Consider the following 14936-nt stretch of genomic DNA (forward strand, 5'->3'; position numbering starts at 1 on the left):
TCATTCTCCAGGGGCTCCTGGGCCCTTCTCCTTCCTCATTCCATATATTGTTAGCTATGGCAATCTACTGCAGCAGTGATTAATATGAACAATGTAGTACAGTTGTGCCAGTTGAATTAACCATAATAGTAGATGTCTGAATGATCACTATTGCAGTAGTCACTCCCTTCCTCCATCTGAATTTTTTTGTGTATTTTTATTCTAGGGTGAGGAATTTTTTTTTTTTGTTATTCCTAATATTGTCCAATCAGGACTTAGCCTCCCTCTCTGTGCTAGCAGGAAAGCTCTGAAGGGCTTTGTAGGAAGAAATGAAACTTGTTAAACCATTAATATGCCGCTTATCATATAAGGGTTTCAGACATCCATTTCATTTAATCAATATTACTGACCTTGACTGTGAAAACAGTTTGTACTTTAGACAGTGCTGATGCTATCAGTTTTATGAAAATTTATAGATTGTTTTTTCTCATTTGTACCGGGTTAATACTTGATATGCAACTTTGTTTTAGGTAACAGTTCATGCATTTAAGGGAGATCAACCTAAGACTAAAATGTAATGCTTTAAAGATAAGCATAGTTAGTTATGTGTTTTGTCTTAAATCTTACTATCTTACTGTATTCCCTAGACAGAATGAACTAGTAGATCACAGCAAATTACTCTAATATGCATACCACTATACGAAAAATATACAATGAATTGCCTAGAAAGAAATTCATTTAGTATTTGAGGGAAAAAAAATAAAGTATTCTCTGGCATTTCAAATGAAAAGAGTTCAACTTTCATAGTTTGGACATAACATCTTGGCTAGGTGAAAGGCAATGTAAAAAAGGAAAACTGGCTGATGGATTGATACAATAACTGCAGTGACAGATGTCCCACTATAAGTGATTAGTAATCCAGCTGAAAACAGAACACAGTACAGAAGAATCATACATAGGGCTGTCACAAGAATAAAATAAGTCGGAATCACAAAATAGTGATTAAATTATGGATATAGAGCTGTCTTATGATGCACAGTTCATAAAACTGAGTTTCACTGACCACAGCTCAGCACTGAAACAATTTTCCATGATTTTCCATCACATCTCACAGAAACACTTTTCTTTGAGATTCAGACCAGTGAATCCCAATCCCTAATTTATATGCATAAATGCAGGATCATGGCATCGCAGAACAATGGAAAACAGTTCAAGATTTTAACAAATTTGTTGCAAAGTCAATGCACTATAGCAATAACCCATGCCTGGGTGTGGGTAATGCTGGATTTACCCACGGTTGGCATGGTTTGGTCCCGAGGGCGAAGCCCGAGGGACCAAACAAAGCCAAGCGTGGGTAAATACAGCATTACCCACACCCAGAAGGGGGTTATTGCTATTATACCATGACATTATTTAAGAAAAGAAACTATTACTTTTCTTAAATAATGGCATAGTATAATGCCTGTTTACTGCCCTTCCTCAGATGTCTGGCATCCGCGGCAGTTCTGATGTACTGCACGCCTGCGCAGTACATCAGAGCTGTGGGCAAAAGCAACAGAGAAAGCAAGATCTCTGTTGCTTTTTTATTTTGCTATGTTAAATGGGTTTAACATAGCGAGACAGTTTTAAAATAAGCAACGGAGATGTCCGTTGCTTATTTTAAACTGTCTCGCTATGTTAAACCCATTTAACATAGCAAAACAGTAAAAGCAACGGAGATCTCGCTCCGTTGCTTTTAAAACCTGTCTCTCTATGTTAAATGGGTTTAGCATAGTGAGACAGCTTTAAAATAAGCAACGGAGATCTACGTTGCTTATTTTAAAGCTGTCTCGCTATGTTAAACCCATTTAACATAGCGAGACAGTGTTTTAAAAGTAGAGTTATACTAATGGAAAAAAGTCTGGGCGACCGGACCTTTTTCCATTAGTATAACTCGATTTACAATGTGCACGCTGGCCAATCAATGTGCACGTTTTGGGGGGGTCATGGTATAATAAGCCTTAGACCACAGTGCTTCTGGAAATAATAGGGATTACTCTTCCTGTTTCTAAAAAGACAGTGACAAATTTCAAAACAGGTTTATTCATACTGCAGTATGCTTCTACATATGCCTGTGTGTGTGTGTGTGTGTGTGTGTGTGTGTGTGTGTGTGTGTGTGTGTGTGTGTTTGTGTGTGCGTGTGTGTGTGTCTGTGGCCATGTGACTTATGATTGTGTAGATGCACATTTAGGTTTCAGAATCAAAGAAGATTGTGGTTAAAGTAACATAATGTTCTCTTGACTGCTGCATTCTCTTGTCAAGTCGAACATTTTTAGCACTTAGCACTAGACTTGTCTCATTTAGAATATAAACAGCAACTCCTAGATAATAAAATAAATATAAGCAAACTAATGAAATGTTGTACTGTTTGGTGTAAATAATTCACCTATTAGCCACATGTGAAAGGAAACCTTATGAACAGCAGTATCACGCCGTATGGAGTTAAGAAAATAAGGAAAACAAAAGGAACTTGATCCAGATTCAGCACCAGGTGACTTAGGCAGCTTTTTGGCTATTGAAAAAAATCAGCAAGTGAAAACCCACACAACTTCTATAAGCCCTAGAGACTTCAACATGTGAAAGGAAATATTATCGAACAACAGTATCATGCAGATGAAGTTAAGAAAATAAATAAAAAAGAACTGAAAAATGTATATAAATAAATAAATAAATAATTATAACTTTATCCCTTTAGGCACGTCTTCACTGAGAATGTGCAGCAAGTATTAAGGAGGCAAGAATGCCTGGTAGTAGGAAAATCATATACAAGCAAATGGAAAGCACTTTCCATTTGGTGTCAATAACACAACCAGCACCCATTCAGGTTTGCAATAGTTGTATGAGTTATATGGCCTTTCTTACTCCTCCATCAAGGTTAATTTATTGGTGATGTCAACATGTCTGCCCAGGTCCTCCTCTTTCAGAACATTTGTATGTGAAAATATTTTTAAAAGGTGTTTTGTTTAAGAGACCTCCAACAAAACTGGTGGCCCCTCTTTGAGATCTTAATTTTCAGTTACAGAAGCATAGCTTGAATTTGTCTGACTTGAGGTTCTTAACATGGAAATCTGTTTTACTGATTGCTCTGACCTCTGCAAGTGTATCTGAGTTGGCCCCCTCCACCACCACCAAGGTCCCTAGGCAGCTGCCTAGATTACCTAGTGTTGAATCTAGTTTTGATACACTTTCTCTGCTGTATAATTTACTGACTCTGATGACATTCCTCTCAGAGTTTTTTTGTTTAAATATTTGATGTCTTAACATGAATATAGAATGTATTTAAACGTACCTCACAAAGTACTATTCAATATGATCCTGTATGCTGTTATAATTATTTATTTATTTATTTATATAAATTTTTCACTTCTTTTTTTCTTTATTTTCTTAACTTCATCTGCATGATACTGTTGTTCGATAATATTTCCTTTCACATGTTGAAGTCTCTAGGGCTTACAGAAGTTGTGTGGGTTTTCACTTGCTGATTTTTTTTCAATAGCCGAAAAGCTGCCTAAGTCACCTGGTGCTGAATCTGGCTCAAGTTCCTTTTGTTTTCCTTATTTTCTTAACTCCATTTGGTGTCACTTCCAGGGTGTTGTAATACACCTATTAATATGCTATAACCTGTAAAAGTTACATTGTTTAGTGTAGAGTTATGACTATAAATATATTGTATCCTTATATACTGGCACGCTCTTTGTAATCTCAGATATGAGGAGAGAGAGTGAAATGTAGTTAGTGATTTACTTGTTGCTTAAATGTTAGAAAAGTTCCATTTAAATGGATTTGCCTTCATATGTAGGTGCTTCAATATTACTGTCACCATGCAATAAGAACCCTGATATCATAATACTATATGATAGTACAGTGACATGTATAACAGTGTTGGATGTTATCTGTTTTTTGACCACAGAAGTACCATCCTTATGTATCTTTATTTATTTACTTACATTTGTTTACCGGAGAAGTCTGACTGGGCCAGAAGTCCGTTTTCAGTAGAGGCCCGAGGAGAAAAGCTCCACAGAAGTATAAGTAAAATAAAATAATTAGTACAATAGTACATATAGTAAGATGCAGAATGCACATCATCCAATTAGTCTATACAAAGAAGTATTCAGTATTCAGTACTCTTTTCTAGTAAATACAGGTTCAAAAAAGAAAATCGCACAAGCATTTCAGTAAAGATCACTGTATGAATAATAAATTTAGTACATATTAAATAATAGGTATGAACAAATAAGATTTCCTTTATATAAATAAATATATATATATATATATATATATATATATATATATATATATACATATATATATATATATATTTTTTTTTTTTATGAACAGTAGTAACACCGAGGAGAGGGAGAAAATGAGATATGGCGTGGACTGTGTGATGAGAGAGTTAAAGATATCTTGTCAGTCAGATCTGGCAGAGGAGCAATGCTACTTTTTGGATAGATGTTCAAATAGTAGTTGTTTTGAAACTGGTAGATTTAGGGGTGTTTTGGAGGGTGTGGGGTAGAGAGTTCCATAATTTGGCTATTTGATATGAGACTAGGGCTTCGCAGTAAGTGTTATTAGCTTTGCTTACTGTGAGCAAGTTTCTGTCTGCAGATCTCAGACTTTGTGGGCATGAGTAGGGAACAACACGTTTCTAGAGGGATGGACAATTGTCAGGATGGAAGATGATATTTTGTGTGAATTTAAGTTAGTAGAGATGGAGAAGGTTAATTAGCTCAAGCCAATTTAATTTATGTAGCGCAATACAGTGGTGGAGTTAGTGGGGAAGGCTGGCTGCGAAGTGAACTATTTTGCTGTAGCAAGTCTCCAATTTGGTTAAGTCTGACTTTTTTAAGTTGGTAAAGAGGGGAAAAGCATAAAGGAGTGTAGAGAAGATAAAGCTTCTGCATATGACTAGTCTGGTATTGTCAGTGAGGAATGGCTTCCTTCTGTCCAGTGTGCTATGTTTAACATGAACTTTCTTAATTATGATGGCTATGAGTTGGTCAAATCTGAATTTGTTGTCGATAGTCATGCTGAGGAGGTCTGTATGCTCAACTGGTTGGAAGACTGTGTTGTATGCTGAGAGTATGGTGAAAGGAGGGGTGGTAGGTGATTTTTTGCTACATGGAAATAGCATTAACTGTGTCTTTTTGGGGTTCAAGATTAGTTATGATATGTTTTGATATCATTAAAAGCTTGTTGGGCTACTATTTCAAGGTCTGGTAAAAGCATCTGCTGAGCAGATGAAAGTTAAAGCATCCGAATACTGAACTCCTTTAGCGTGTGCTGTGGATGAGGTTATGATAATACTGCATAATAATACAGTGACATCTATAACAGTGGTGCATGTGTCTGTTTTGTGACCACAGATGTACTATACTCCTGAGAATTTGCATAGTGGCAGTACTGCAGTATCTATTGCTGATATGGAAACTTACCTTCATATTTCCTTAAGACCTCACTCTTCACTATAGATAGTTTGTGTTTGTCCAGACTCTTTATTTGTAACTAAGTAGTGAATAGATATATTTTTTTCAAAATGAACATGAAGGTCAAAGAGTAGGACTGAATAACCAAGTAATGACCAACTTAATCATGCAGCCTTTAGACACAAAACAAAATACTCTCCTAAAATAATTTATTCAACAAGTACAATCATATACTGCTGATATATGGCCATATCTTACATTGACCCATTCAGGACCCTTTCCAAGTGAAGGCAAGAAAAAATAACCATTACTGATAAGGACAGCTTACATCCACTACTTCCAGCACTTAACAAAGGGTTGAGAATTCCAACATTTGAATATGCCTTTCCCATTGCTAACTCCTTGTCAGAATGAAATGGCTTCACATTACACAACACGAGTACATGACTTAATAAATAACTCACCTGAAGGAGGCACTATTGCTTATCATGAGGAAAGCTTACTGGTTTCCTATTCTGCAAAGGACTATCCTCTTTTTGTGTGTAACAGTGCAAAAACTCATTCAAAAAGAATAGTGTATTACATCGTAAACTGCATACTAGGGTATTGCATTCTATCCAATCATAGTTTCACTTCTAACTTTCTTTTGCTTACATGTATGAACAGCAAAAAATATTTTATTTGCATCACCCTCAGTTTCTAGGAGAAGGAATTCCTTTTGACACAATCTGCTGTCTGCCAAATGTCAAGAGTATTTTAATCAAAACTGAACAAACCTCTTATGATTAATGCTAATAGTAAACAGAACTGCTTTATTACTTAATTCAAACATTGGGGTTAAGTTTCCATTCCCCTTATCCTTAATCAGTTTCCATGGTGTGCCTTCTCAGCACTTTCAGGGAAATTATTTAAAGCCCCTCTTTCTCTGAAGATCGTTTTTTCATCATCAACTCCCACTTCTGCACTGCTTCTTTCATCATCAGTTTGCAGTTTTGTGACTGTTTCCATTACTTTGACACATGTCACAAAAAAGAAGCTCCAATCAAAGAGCTGGTACCTTGAAACAGAAAAAAAAACAATCAAGGAGCTGAAAATAATATTATGTTCTGAGCCACAGTTAGTGACTCCTGATTTTACTATAAAAGATGCTGTGATCTTGGAATCAATGTCTGTCTATCCTCCTCTCACCAGAAACAAAACAATATCACTAATGTCAAGCTGTTTCTTACAGCACAGAATGCAGGGTTTCCAGACATTGATAGTCTTCCCTAGATGCAGCAAATTATAAAAGCAAGTTGGATAAGTGGGTTAATGCTGTAGATATTGCAGTATACTCCTTGTGGGTGGAAAGATATGAAAGGGAGCTTAACTGAAGCTTAATAAATCTTTTGGGAGGACCTTTCTAATAAGGTCTTGTGGTCCAAAGTAATATGAACAGATGAGTTAAGATTGAGGAAGACTTCTAAATTCAAATTTATGATATAGGTGGGAATCCCGCAATCAAATACCATAAGAACTGGTTAGGGTAGGCAGGTTGGAAAGCCTTCAAAACAGTCATACAACCTCTTTACCTGGCATCTCTCACATTTTGAACCTTGTTCTGATTACCTTATATAAACATTGCTGCTTCTTATTTAGAAAACAGTTAAGTTAATCATCAGGATTAATAAAATCCATGTAGGCACCATCTAGAGCCTACATGGAATGTATCCAAGTACACGGCCACAGACATTACTCGGCAGTGCGACATGCATATTAATGATGGTGTGCTGCCAAGGAAAAGCACAGGAACAAGGATATTGAATCAGTGTAGGGAGAAGTGTAGAGGCTATTTGTGGTTATGGATGCATACAGGGTGAGGGTCACAGTACTGCTCCCTACTACTGTTGACATTCTGTGAATTGTTTCAAATGCATAATATTTTATTTAAATTTTTTTTTGTTTTCCTTTGTTGTATGTTTCGTGGCATGGTGTGGAGTGCAGCAATACCAAGTTGTGCTCACATATAGACAGCTGACACCTGCCAGACATCTAAAAATAGAAACCATATCTCATTAATAATCATAATTACTTATTTTTCTTATTTTAATTTTTTTTCAGTTTTTTTTTTAATTGTTTGTGCAACATGGTGTAGACCGCCGCAAAGCCGAGCGGCATTCATACATACATAGTTGACAGTTGCTAGATATCTAAAAATAGAAACCGGATGTAATTAATTATTTATGTCTGGTTCTATTTAAGCATGTTTGCATGGCAGGCTGCGGTGCATAACAATGCTAACAGGTAGCCCAGTAGTATATGTGAAGGTATGTTAGTTTTCATAATATCCAAGTTTGGGTATAGGTACAGCCTAATGCTTAGTAGGTCCTGGCTTTGAGTCCATAGCAGTGATAAGATGTCTGTAATTTAATTTATTATATTTTACAAATTTGTGAAATATGGAACTGCTGCACTGTGCTGAACACTGCTTAACATACTATCGGCTACTTCTGCTTGCACAGTGCTGAGATTAGCTAAAACCTCAGTTGTGTGAGTTTTCAGGCTACTTAGCTCTGCTAAGCAAAGTGGCACTTTTTGACTGTTGCTCAATGACATGGAATGGTGGGAAAACAGCCTATATTAGGCACACTAGGTGGGCATTCAGCAAGAGTCTTTGGAGTCTAATGAACTTGTGATATGGCAGGTGGTGCTGGTGAAGGTGCAAACTTTTGGGTACAGAGATGGGATTTTCATGAGTCCATGGTCTTTACTGGGCTCCTGGTAAAAAATCAAGAACCCAGGCTGCTGCAGGGTGGTTTCCAGGGCTTGGAGTGTAAGACAGAGGCCTGGAACTGGTTGTCCAGGGTAATCACCAGTGTTACTGGTATCACCTGCACAGGTGAGCAGTGTCATCACCATTATAATGACCTAAAGAGGAAAAAGAGGGGAACCTTGGACACCTGAGTCCAAGAAGCCAGAGCTGGGAATAACTTACAAATATGTAAGTATGTTTTCCACTGATATGCATAATGATGTGCTTTTCTCCCAACAGCTGCAGCTGAGATGGCATTCAATGTCGAGTCTCATGTCGGGTTCCTGGCCAGGTTGCGCTGTGAGAGTTGTATGTACAGATTTATTGTACTAACTGTAGTGCAATAAGCAAGAAAGAGTAAAGCAGTTTTTGCAATAAAGTATGCACAATAAAAACTGCAGTGCAATAAATGGGGAAGTAGAACTGTAGTGCAATAAATGGGCAATTAGAGCTGTAGTGCAATAAATGAACAATGATAACTGTATTGCAATAAAAATACCAATAACAGTAAGCAGAATGGTGTAGAGTAGGATTGTGTTGTCATAAACATTGCAGTAGAGCTGTATGCATTGCTTGTCTATGGTAAGGTTGCTGCAGTCAAGTGTAACACTGTAATAACTGTAGAATACAAAACTAATGTCCTGCAAACTGTATTGTTTAACTCATAGTACCATTCAAGGCTGTCTCTAAGCCAATATCGGTCATGTAATGTTCTCTGTTTCTCGTACTTTAGGTAATAAAGTGTATGGGTAAGGTAGCCCATTCTTTGGGCAGATGTAGTGTAGACTTCACAGACATATATCAGCCATACCAATAAAGTGATAAGCAGCATTGTTGATTCCTACAGAAATCTGTTTTAATAAATGCAGTATGGGTGCATGCCATGCATGTGTGTTCTACTGTCACTGCAGTCAAGTATAGCACTGTAATTGTTCTAGAATGCAAAACAAAAATGAAGGCAGTCACATAATGCTCTCTTTTTCTCCCACTCCAGGAACAAATGGTATTTGGTAAGGTAGCCCATGTTACAAGCAGATATGATTGTGCTAACATTTCACAGACACTTATCAGCAACACCAATAAAGTGTTGAGCAGCATTGTTGATTCCTAAATACATCTGTTTACATGAACCCATAATGGCTGTATTTCTTGCATGTCTGTAATAAGCTGCTGCAGTCAATGTTACATTTTTTGCAGATGTCCCCTACAGTCACAGCTACTGGTTTCTATTCCCATGCCTGCCAACTAAGGTGTGACAGATGTCTAGCTTATGTACTGCACACAAGCATGCCTCTCAAGTGTCACGCTTAATAATAATGTAATTAAAAATGCCTAATCTGTCTCTCACAGGATTACCAGAAAAATGATTACCTGGAATGCCATATATTACCAAATCCACTTAGAGAACACCTTGGTAGTTATAGAATTCCACAGTATGTGAAAGTGTTCTGAGTAGTTGCGTACTTGCATTTGTCACTGCTTGGCCCATACTGACCCATGCTAACAGCTTGAGAGATATGTACATGCTACATCAGCTATAGGAGAATTGTAGTCACTGTACTCAAAACCGACAGTACACACCTGTAGAATATTTATTGTCAGTGTTTTCAGGGATATAGTCTGCATTGTCAGTAATTGATTGTTTCTTTCTCTCTCCCCACCTCTTATCTTCATGTATTTATTATTGTTATTTATTATTATGATTTAATATTAACATATTTTGTAAAACTATATTTTTGCAAAATGTGATGCATTATTATGTGTTATGTGTTATTTTGAGTCATTATTAACATATTTTGTTAAACTAATTGTTTTGTTGGCCTTATGCTTTAATTCTTAATAACATGCTGTTAACATACTGACTGTTATGTTATTTACTGTGGTATTACACCTATATACATTAATATGTATTTGAATTAATTAAAATGATGTTCCATTCTGTTAATACTAGCAATAGTTTGGTTATTACTAACCTTAACTTATTGCTATAACTCATTAACCACAGCACGTCAAGGTAAGCAGGTTCCAGCTGATCCGCCTACCTTGCTTCAACTGGCCATGGCACTGGGTCCCAGCACATCTAGGAGCCAGACCAGTGGTGCCCTTGCTGCTGTCCCTGCACTACCTGTGTCATTGGGTAGTACTGCCTCACTGGATGGGGTCAGGCCCCCCTCTAGTAACAGTGGTGCAGGGGGAGTTGTCACCTGGAATATGCTGCCAGTTTTGGTGCACAGGATAGTCTGCCATTGGTTTGCCTGCGCTGGATTGAGGGCATGGTGGCTGACCTGGTGGGGCATCCCTGCCCCCGGTGCCTAGCTTCCAGTACTGCTACCACCTGGGCAGTGAAGGAGCAGTGCCAGCAGTCCTATGGGTGGGGATGCAAGTCATGCTGCTGCTGTCTGGAGGCACATGGGACTTAGATTCCACAATGCCATACTTATCCAAGGTGTTGACCCCCCCCTCATGTCTCACACACCACCCTTGTCTGCTGTCTTGTTTGCCTTGTCTCTGTGCAAATGCATCCTCACCTACCTACTTACCTCCCCCATACATAATTATGTCCCATCCTCAACATTCCACTCTCACATTAAAAAAATGGGCACCTGTCCCAAAAAAATATTGTCTCATACAAAGCTCTCCATTTCACACACGTATCCACTGGAACTGTAATGTTGTCCAATTGGCCTGACAATGCAGTTATATTGTTCTCACCTCTCTTTCTCTGGGGTTGAGTATTCAAAGTCATGTACAAATTCTGTCAAAGTGCACAGTTGTTGTACAAGACATGAATAGCTATGGTTCTTTCCTACACCCTTTCTTCACATCCCTACCTGTCTTTCACTATGTTTTCCGCCCTGCTTGCATCACATTTCACAACTTTCCTATCTCCCCATTTTTCTTTTCTTCATTTTTTTAGCACGATGCTGCATGGCACACTAAGATGCGCAGCTTCTCTAAGCTCAGCTAAATGGAGCTATATTGACTATATGTGTTTTTAAATGTGTAATACATACTAACAAAATAAACACCTGTCCCGTGTTTCAAACCTGAGACCATCGCACCTGCAGACAACTGCATTAATCTACCAGGCCACACAACTCTTAAATTAAAATGGGTGGTTTAAACAAAACATAGTAATTGCCAGTTACAGTCATTAAGTGTGTTTCAGCAGAGCTGCGGGCTGAGCTGCATTATGCAAACTTGATTAAAAAGTCATGGAAAAAATGGGAGTGTAATATGGACTCTGGTGCAATAGTACACCACAGACATAATAATGAATGTAAGTTAGGCCTGTGATAGCAGGTAAATATACCCTTCAGCAGCAGCATGCAGAAAGACACCTGCTAAGGCATTAATGGCAAAATACATGTTCAACTGGGACCCTGGTGCACACATACATCCATATAAAGCCGGTACATATTGATGGATGTAGAAAATATATGTCACAGCCTGTATGTGTGTGAACATATATCTTCTAAATATACCTACTGTAGCAGTGACTCAGTAGCTCAGTCAGTTAACCATCTTGCAAACAGTACATTTTGCCACACACAGTCCTGGGTTCAGATCCAGTGGTGAGTAGAAGTGAATGTACAGTATTGTGAAGGCATCAGTTAATCACCAACAAACACCAGGCCAAGTAAAAACCATACAAATGTCACTAAAATAGCTGAAATACCATTCTTGTAGAAAATGCAGTCAGGAAAAGAGAATAAAAATCCAGTAATTTATTAGTATTAAGCACTTTCATCTTCTGTAAGAGACTTCATCAGAATACAACTTCCTACTAAAAAAGAACCATTTAAATACTTTCAATTAATGACATTATAATTGAACTTTCCAAAAAGTTTTATACATAACATTAAAGAAACCATGTCATAAAATTTTGAATACATTCAAAAACCCCACTAAAATTCACATATTAGACATATAAATTCTACCTACTTAAAGTAATGTAATATAATTTTGCATACATAAATAAATATGTCATTTTTAAAATTGTATATATATATATATATATATATATATATATATATATATATATATATATATATATATATATATATATATATATATATATATATATAGCTAAAATCTATTAGCTCTTTCCAACAGTATGGGAGCAACAGAAACAGTCTCATTCCGACTGGGTAGAAACATTGCAGCTAACTTAAGCTGCCACTGAGCTTCTCTTTTCTTTAATAAATTCTTCCAATCCCTACCCCTAGGGTTCATTTTGACAATGTCCAATATTCCAAACACAAATTTCACAAATCCTGTACAAGTGAGGGAATGTTTATACAAAGCTCTAGATAATTTATGATTTTTTATATCATTGTTGTGCTCATACACTTGTTTTTTAACATACGTTCTGTTTTTCCCATATAATTGTGAGTACATGACACATACAGCCAAGTAAACTAATCCAGTGCTATTACACTTTCCCTTCTTAAATGTAATTTTACTTTTCAGGTTATTGTTCAAAACCATAATACTCTGCTTGCAAATGTATTGGGATTGTGCACACATCCCACATGGTCTAGTGCCTACACCCACCACATCCATCTATCTATCTATTTTCATTTCAGAAAGTTTTTTCAGGTTTAGACCCATCCTGTTAATGAACATCGTTTTTTCTCCCACTTCATTGAAAATGTCCCTGTTAGTCCTAAAAATATTCCAGTTAGATTCCATCACTTTCTTTATACTATTAGTATTCCAATTATACTGCAATTCACAAGTTTTTTCAAACTTTTTGGTCTGAAGACCATCCCTGGAATGGTTCATACTTGTAGCGAAGCCCACCCCCGTAGTGGTTTATAAAAAACAGCCCATTTCACATATACTTCATTCAAAAATTTTTCTACTAAATATTTGGGGTATCCCCTATCTTGAAACATGCTTGTAACCTTTTCTAGTTCGGGGCCCAAATCCTCGAAATGTGAAGTCATATGGGCCACTCTGATGGCCTGACCCTTAACAATATTTCTCTTTTGTCCCATGGGGCGGTTACTTTGAAAATGCAAATATGCATTGCAAAAAGTGCCCTTTCTATATATTTTTGACCTAAAAGCATCAATTCCTTTTGAAATATAAGTATCCAAGTATTTTATACCTTTGGTATCATACTGATATGTAAAATCCAAAAAATCCGTACTGGAATTCAAGTACTGAATAAACCTGGGGAATCTCAGATTCACTGTCCTCCCAGAGGAGAAAAATGTTGTCCAAATAACATACATACAACTTGATACTACCCCAAAAAGGACAATTTAATACATACTGATTCTCCCAACCCAGAAGAACCAAGTTGGCATACACAGGTAAACACATTGCCCCATGGCTACACCCCTGATCTGTTGATAGTACTCTCCCTCAAACCATAAGAAATTGTTGTCTAAGACAATGCTCATCATCTCACAGACCAGGGTAGCCATGCCATGTTCCAGTTCAGATTCCTGAAATAACACCTGTTCAAACAACCTGAGACCCTCCCCCTTGGGAATACTGGTGAACAAATCCTTAACATCTATGGTTAAAAAAATAATATTCTCTGCCCATAACTATTTTTTTATTAAACCCCAAAATTCCCAAGAATCCTTTACTAAGTGGGGGGGGGGGGTCTTGTCAACCACATGTTGTACACAGGAAGCTATTAACACAGCCAAAGGATGCATTTTGGAGCCCCTGGCTGCCACAATGGGTCTAAATGGTGGTTTCAAAACAGTTTTATGAATCTTGGGTATACCGGAAAAAAACGGTATCACAGGTTCCCTTCTATACAAAAAGTCATATAACTCAACATCACTTCTTCCATCCAACAGATATTCCTCAAGGTATGAATCAATCCTAGAATAGGAAATATTAATTTGATTTCTAGAAACACCCAAATAGTCTCATCAAAAAGTAAACTCTGCATCTCATTCAAATAATTTAAACTTTCATATCGCACTACCCCTCCCTTTGTCTGGAACCATGACATAAATCTGTTCGTCTTTCCTTAAATCCAACAAGTGGTTAAATTCTCCTTCTGTTAAGTTATCCTGTCTCCTGTTGTAACCATGAGCCATGCCATAAATATCCTCCAAGACAAGCTTTTCATAAGTTTCCACTAAGGGGTGCAGGGGTGGATTATAGGTACTTCTTTTTTTAGGTAAAGAAATAGGTTTATTTGAACTCACTATATTTTCATTTTCCTTATTACCAAACATGATTTCAAAATATAATTTTCTAGTATACATCTTCAATGCAAAAATATTTTCCACTAATTCACCCTTGGAAGAGGGAATGAACTTAATTCCCTTGGAAAATAAGTTGAAACAATCATCAGTAATATTTCTATCTGTGAAATTATATATAGTGAACCCATCCTTTGTTTTCACAATGTTCCGTCTTGTGTATGCTAATTCTTGTATCTGTTCCCATTGGGGTATGCATTCCTCCTCGGTGAGTAATAACTCTTGCTGTATTCCCCCTTCTCTGTGTAATGCTGTGCTAGTCTCTCCGAGCATCTGACTAGTGAAAATCTTGTCCCCCCTCCCTAATTTCTCCATCCAAGTCCCAAGTCTCCCCTCTTCTAACCACTTCACTATAGGTATTAGAATTCTTAACATCTTCCCCATAAGGAACTGTATGTTTGTTGTTAATCAATTGTTTAATAGGATAGACCTGATTGTTTAAATAATTTTTCTGGTCCCTAT

General features: G+C 37.1%; 1 protein-coding gene across 3 annotated transcripts in view; it reads right to left on the bottom strand.

Moving 5' to 3' along the window:
* Nucleotides 1-14936, bottom strand: part of FRMPD4 (FERM and PDZ domain containing 4) — a 1947279-nt gene that overhangs the window by 927781 nt on the left and 1004562 nt on the right. The gene's annotated exons all lie outside the window — the stretch shown is intronic.

This window comes from Protopterus annectens, chromosome 5.part0 (assembly GCF_019279795.1).
Source record: "Protopterus annectens isolate FY-2018-M chromosome 5.part0, PAN1.0, whole genome shotgun sequence".
In the NCBI taxonomy this organism is placed as follows: Eukaryota; Metazoa; Chordata; order Ceratodontiformes; family Protopteridae; genus Protopterus; species Protopterus annectens.